The sequence below is a fragment of the Microcebus murinus genome, chromosome X (genome assembly GCF_040939455.1).
Source record: "Microcebus murinus isolate Inina chromosome X, M.murinus_Inina_mat1.0, whole genome shotgun sequence".
Taxonomy (NCBI): domain Eukaryota; kingdom Metazoa; phylum Chordata; class Mammalia; order Primates; family Cheirogaleidae; genus Microcebus; species Microcebus murinus.
This window is the reverse complement of record NC_134136.1, coordinates 14325605-14333315: the sequence shown is the minus strand read 5'-3', so window position 1 is coordinate 14333315 and position 7711 is coordinate 14325605. Positions and strand designations below refer to the sequence as shown.

General features: G+C 35.7%; 1 pseudogene; it reads left to right on the top strand.

Annotated features, from left to right (window-relative positions):
• The first annotated feature begins 6885 nt into the window (after positions 1 to 6885).
• Positions 6886 to 7424, top strand: LOC105885275 (cyclin-dependent kinase 4 pseudogene; annotated as a pseudogene).
• Positions 7425 to 7711: the final 287 nt, after the last annotated feature.

Here is a 7711-nt window from a genome sequence, read left to right as displayed (position 1 = left end):
GAAAGTGACAGTTCTATCCCCTAAAACTAATGAAGATAAATCATCTTAAAAAGTAATGAAGTTGTAGGTGATAAGATTTTTTTAAGTGGGGTTTCTTCTAGCACATAGACATATTAGAGTAATTCATCTTTCTATGTAGTTACACTGGAGTAGGAGTCAGGAGACCTGGGTTCACATCTTAGTTCTGTCACTAATATGCTATATGGCCATGAGCAAGTCATTTAACCTCTATATGCTGGGTTCAAGTTTCTTGGCCCTATGTATCTTAGAGGATAATGTGAAATTATGTGGGAACCCTTTTATTAATATTAAAATATTAAGTCCCTTGACAAATGTGAGGTATTATGTTCACTGTCAGATCAAATGAATAGGAAAAGAACAAACCTGCATCATATCAGTTCATAAATATTACAACTCTAAATGATTCAAGGGACCCTCTTATCTTATAGCTGGAGAAACTAAGAGACATAAATTAGAAGTGACTTTCCTATAGTAATCTATTTTATAATAAAACAAGCAGAAATGAAACAAGCTACTAATTCTGTGACAGCTTTTGTGTCTCCTTCCTTATTCAGTCTGTGGACACGAGAACACAGTTTTGGGCTGCTAAACAGTGTGGTGAAAAAATAAAATTGAAGATACCTGAAAAAGACTCTTATATAGGCTCATTTATATCAAGTTGTAAGGCATATAGTTCATTGTTTCTTATGAAGGAAACCCCATAGAGGACTGACTAGCTCAGAGGATTTATCTTTTATCACCAAGTCACTGCCTATGATTGGGCCCAGATCTGCAATGAGTAAAAATTTTAATTAGCCTCTGATTCAGCAGGGGTTTGTGCAAAATTCATTGGAAAACTCAGATCTTTCTGGAGGTTTGTGGACTTCACAGAACAGATACCAACTGGTAAGCTAGCAGACGCTGGAGGGAGATATGAGGGATGAGCTATTGCCAGGCTACGCCAACTCTGCACTCAAGGACTTGGGCTATAAGGGGAATTGAAGAAAAAGGAACAGAAGGCAAGTATAGGAAAGAAAGAAAGCAGAAAATAAGTGGAGTAGGTCCAGCTATATGTGAGACAATTTACATGCATCATTGGATTCCCACCTCCCAATCACCCTGTGTGGTTTTTACTATATCCATTTGAAAGACAGAGTAATAGCAGCATTTACTATATGATAGGCACTACAATAAGAATTTTACATGCATTTAATAGCCCTAGAGTTGTATTCACAATTTTATACTGTTATATCTTATTATTATATATTGTTTTCACATGTTTTACCATAATCTCATACTATGTGATTATTTTCACTTTACAGATGAAAAAAAAAAAAAAAAACTTAGAGACCTTAAGCCAACTTAAAAGTAACATGCTAAAGGTCACACAGCTAGAAAATAAAGGTTGGATTCAAACCTAATTAGAAATGTCAGAACCTAATCATTAAACTATGCTAATTTTAAAATAAAATATTGTAGTCAACTGCTATGGTTTGGATGCATCCTACAAAGTTCAAGTGTTGGAAACTTAACCCCCAATTCAACAAATGTTGAGAGGTGGGACCTTTAAGAGGGGATTAGGTCATGATGGCTCTGACCTCATGAGTGGATGAATGTGGTTATATTTTGAGTGGATTGGTTATTTCAGGAATAGGTTCCAAGTAAAAGGATGAGTTTGGCCACATTCCTCTTGCTTTCTCTCTTTCCATTCTGCTTTCTGATATGAAATGATGCAGCAAGAAGGCCCTCACAACATGCTGGATCCTCTATCTTGGACTTTCCGGCCTCCAGAACTGTTAAAAATGCATCTCTATTCTTTATAAATTACCTATTCTTGGTATTCTGTTATAGCAGCACAAAACAAACTAAGACAATGGCTGTATTTGTAGTTTGGTAGAATATTTGACAGACTCTTTCTCATAATATCTGCATGGACAAGATGGAGAAATATAAGTTCAATGACAGTGCAATAAATGAATTAAATATGATCAGGCAGTTAGTTTGATATAAGTCAATAATTCAGTGTGGTTTCCCAAATGATGGTGAACTCTTAGACTTTTTTACAGCTTTATATAGGTATAATTAATATACAACAAACTTTACATATTTAATTTATGCAATTTGATGAGTTTTGACATATGCATATATTCATAATTCCACCACCACCATTAAGGTGATGAAGATATTTATCACCTCCAAAGATTTACTTGTCTTCCTTTACTATTTTTGTGGTAAGAACACATTACATGGCATCTACCCACTTAAGAAATTTTTAAGTGCACAATACTGTATGGTTAATTACAGGCATTATTTTGTACAGCAGATCTCCAGAATTTATTTATCTTGCAACTTTATACTCATTGAACAACAACTTTCCATAAAACTTTAATACCCTGAATAACGGAGGTATATAAATATTTGATGAATGATATAATGAATGAATTAAAAAGTAAAATTGAGAGTAACTCATTCACTGTCAGAAAGATTTATGGAGTGCCTACTAAGTAAAAACCTCATCAGAAAACAGTGTGAAAAGAATACTGTTTTGAATCCCAGCTTGACCACTTACTTGTTGAACTAGTTACTTAATATGCCTCTATGAAAACCACAATACAAAATGCAGATGCTCATATCTTCATATCAGAGGCAAGCTCACATCCTGGTACCAGAGACAATAACAATACGAATAGCGTGAGCTAGAGCAGAAACACACAGAATGCAATTCTGAACATCAGGTTTTAAGAGAAGCTTCCCTAGGCTGGAGGATGAGAATGGTAGTTAACCTTTCTTGAGCACTTACTATATGCCAGGCACTCTGCCAAGTGCAATATGTATATTAATTTTTTAATCCTCACTACAACCTGCTGAGGTAGGTAATAGTATTATCCTAAATAGATAGTATGAAGAAAGTGAGGTTCATAGGGTAATTAACTGATTAAGCAGCTACTCTTTGTAGAAAGAGCATTGAGTAAAAAATCAGGATGTCTAGACTTAACTCTTAACTTAGTCAATAATTTGAAGAGTTCAGCTCGTATCCAAGCCTTTACACTTGTGTTGATCGAAAGTGAGAAAATATTACCCTGGGAACCACCGAGAATAATACATTGTCCTTCAGTCTTCAGCTCTGGTTTCAAATGATCTTGACTAAGAGTAACATGGCTCAGGCTCATGTTCCTAGCTGCAAGAGGGGGTTGTAAACTCCTTAAAAGAAAACTATTTTGTGTACTTTGTACATTGGTCATTTATTGGCTTGTTTCCAAGGCAACCACTAGCCAGAGTAAAAGGTTTTATTCCCTTCCTCATTCTGAAACTCAGTTTGGTCTACCCCACGTTACCATGAGCCTCTTCCTGGAACACAGATGACTACTGTTTAATGGATGAGCTCACTGAAGACCAACATTGGTGTTTTTGGTGAAATTACCACTGCTGTCTTGGGATTTTCAGGACTGAAGCTATAAATAATAGAACACATGACTATCAACTTCAAGGCTGCTTGCAATATTCCAACTAAGGCTTATGCAAGAACATATTAGTTAATTAAGAGTGTACCTACGGTGTTCATCTATAATTCTTGTTTATTTCACACATATTCCTTTCTAAAGATCCAACAATGATTCAGAAAAGTACCTTGGATATTTCTAAGGTGGGAGTGGGTATCATGGTAAAGTAGAAAAAATAAACCTTGACTAGTAATAATGATAAATAATATACATTGATTGGTTATTATATCCCAGGAGCTATGTTAATCATGTGCTTGCTAGCAATAAGGTGCCACTGTTAACTTTATCCTAACTTTTTAAAAAAATCAACCAGAGCACAAAGAGGTTGTAGCTTGGGTAAGATCACACAACTAAGAAAGGGGAGAGCTGGGATTGCAGATGCAGGTATTCTGACTTCAAGCCCACAGTGTTAATCACTATTCAACACTGTTTCTAAATCTTAAACAGTAGTTTCAAGTTTTGAAGAAAGCTAAATTTTAATTATGGCTTTGCTACTCCCTAGCTATATGAGTTAAGTCAAATCATTACAACTCTTTGTGCTTCAATTTCTTCATCTGCAAAATTATAAGGTTGGATTAAATATACCCAAATGTCCCTTTTGGCTTTAATATTCTATGAGTATGTGCACAAATGTGCACACACAAATGTTGTCCTGTAAAATAGTCCTTCATTTATATAGTAATTATCACAACCCAAAGTACTAGCATTGCTTTCTCATAATTAAATTCTATGTGGTCCTATATATCATCCTACTTCATTCCATATTCATAACTCATTATTAAGGGACAAGTAAACAAGAGAGGGTTGTAGCCCATTGTACCCTATTTCTATTTGTATCATTTTGAAAACCCTTCTGATAGAAATCATTATGGTTCAATCATAGCTTTTATTTTGGACATTCAGAATGCCACCTCTGTTCTACTATATTAAGACAACAAATACTCCTTTACCTTGAATAGGGCAGAAAATAATTGCCCTATTCAAGGCAAATCAATAAATGCCCATATCATATGTACCTCCCTTACTTTTATTTTAATGTCTAGTACCAGCTGTTTCTGGCTATCTGCCCTTTTTACCCACATAATTAGGTATGGCTAACAGGACAGAAAAAACCTTGTAATCCCCTTAGGGCCTATTTCTAGCTAGAGAAACTCTTGGAGATTACCCCACTAAGGCCTTATTTGGATCTAGTAAAATCAGTGAACATTTCCTAATTTCAATTTGGGAAAGAAATAATTGAAGTTTATATTTGAAAAATGGACTTAAACTGACAGCTATTACACCTTAAGGATACTCTGTGTTTGTTTGTGTGAGAGGAAGAGTGAGTGTGAGTGTGAGTGTGTGTGTGTGTGTGTGTGAGTGTGATTTAGTTGATTTGAAGGTAAATAGTACCCAGCCTATAGCTCAGTTTTGCAGAACCACAGTTAAATGAGATATGGTACAAAATGAACAAGCTATTTTCTTGCAAGAAGAAGGGCTATATTTAAAGCATTTTCAAGAGCAAAGATTAAAGTGAAAGCAACAACTTTTGAAAGATAAAACATATTCATTAAGAGTTTCTTTTGTTTTCAGTTTATCACTGGCATTTTCAAAGCCAATGATGGTGTTTTGGTGTTTCCTTCTTCCTTTTCTACCCAGTGCATGGAGAGCACAATGAAGGTAACTTAACAATGTAACAAAGCAACATAACTGTGTAGAAAAAAATGGAAGATAAAAATATGTCTAAATAATGCATAATATCCATAATATTGCAATTTATTATCTGTATGAACTTAGCCAAGTGTCATTACTTCCTTTTGGCCCCAATTTCTATCTATGAAATGATATAAATTGGTTTTTCATGGAATTAGGAAACCAACATGAGAAGAATGGGAAAAAATATGCCTGAATAATGCCTAATACAATTTAAATGTGAAGATATTCTTATGTGACACAATATAAGAAAATCTGATTTAACCATGTAGCAATAGTGTATTTCATATAAGTGTGCATATAACTTTGGATAACAGATAATTCTGTAGGCTTTCCAGTGATGATAGACAAGTTGATAGATAAATACTATGTGCTATACCCTACTTTACCCACATGACAAATATGCAAGGTGGGTATTAGAATTCCTATAAAAAAATCCCATTTTACCATTGACTAAACTAAGGTTTAAAAAGATCTAACAATTTACTTCTAGGTCACTAAAAACCAGGTAACTAAGAACCTGGTCTAGCTAACAGCAAAGCCCATGTTCACTCAACAAGGACACAATTGTTTCTCAAATTCTGAATTTTTATATCTATACACATACTTGTGTATATAATTGTAAATAGTATATATATATGTATACATATGCATAAATGTGTTTAATAGTTTTGGAAAATGAGGAAATTTTTTACATAAAATTTTTATAATGGAAAATTTCAAATGTATACAAAAATAGAATAGTAAACTCCCGTATATCCATTGCCCCATTACAACAATTTTTAACATTTTGCCAATTGTTTCATATATTCACCCCAACCTCCCATGCCCACAGTTAACATTTTTGCCCAGAGTATTTTAAAGAAAATTTCAGACATCATGTCATTTCTTTCATAACACTTCAGTATGTGGTTTTTATCAGCTTTACTGATAAAGGCTTTATGTTTATTAAATATATATAGCCACTATGTTATTATCACATCTAAAAAAATTGACAATAATCCCTTAGTATCTTCTAATATCTAATTGAAAGAATCTTTTAGAAATTAAAGGACTCAGCAATGGTGAGCTGAACAAATGCCTTTCTTCTGTAATATTTTGGAGTAAATGCCCTGATATTGTCTTACTTATAAAACACTCATTCTTAAAATAATATGAAAAGTTTATGCAGTTAAACAGAAATACTGTATCAGATTATTTGGGACCTGTAGCATCTAGCTGCCCAGGACCAAGCTGAGGCATATGGTGCCACAGGAACTGGCTCTGGAGCCCAGATAACAGGTTGTCCCATCAGTTTCTGGTTTGGCATGAGGGTCTCCCCTGATCTGAGAATGACTACCTCTCAATATGAGCCAGTAGTTGAAATTGGTGTCAGCACTTACAAGACATATACAAGGCCCATAATCCCCACAGTGGCAACTTTGTGGCCTTCAAGAGTGTTATAGTCTCTAATGAAGGAGGAGCCGGAGAGGGCCTTTCCATCAACACAGTTTATAATGTAGTCTAACTGAGGTGGCTTGAGGATTTTGAGCATCCCAGTGTTGTCTGGCTGATGGACACCTGTGCCATGACCCAAACTGACTTAGAGATCAAGGAAACCCTGGTGTTTGAGCATATATATACACCAAGACCTAAGTATGTGTCTGGACAAAACACCCCACCAGGATTGCTATCAAAGTCAATCAAAGATAGGATGCACCAGTTTCTAAGAGGCCTAGATTTCCTTCATGCCAAATGCATGATTTATCTAGATCTGAAGCCAGAGGACATTCTGGTGAGAAGTGGTGGAACATTCTTGCTGGCTGAAAGTCAAGCAGGCCTGGCCAGAATCTATAGCTACCAGATGACACTTACACCTGTGGTTGTTCCCAAAGTTCTTCTGCAATCTACATATGCAATGCCTGTGGACATGTGGACCATTGACTGTATCCTTACAGAGGTGTTTTGTCGAAAGCCTCTCTTCTATGGAAACTCTGAAGCTAACCAATTGGAAAAATCTTTGATCTGATTGGGCTGCCTTCACAGGATGACTGGCTTTAAGATGTATCTCTATCCTGAAGAGTCTTTCCCCCAAGAAGGCCCTGCTTAGTGCAACCAGTGGTGCCCAAGATAGAGGAGTCTGGAGCACAGCTGCTGCTGCAAATGCTGACTTTTAACTCACAAAAGCAAATATCTGCTTTCCAAGCTCTGAAGCACTTTTATCTATATAAATATGAAAGTAATCCAGAGTGAACACTGGAGTGAATACCTATCACAGGAGGAAGAGAAGTTGCCATTTCCCTTTTTCTGGACATTTGAGTGGAGAGAACCCCACTGAGACAGAAATCTCTGTCTTCATCTCTGAGGCTGTGGAGACTGCTCTTTCCAACTTTTTACACAGAATATTTTACTACTTTAACAACATTCCCTTCCTACCCCTACATTTGAGGCTATTTCTTCTCCTGACCCACCCTATTTTTCTACACTAAGGGGTATGTATCCTGTTGTATATTTACCTACCTTTATATTTGGGTCCTTTT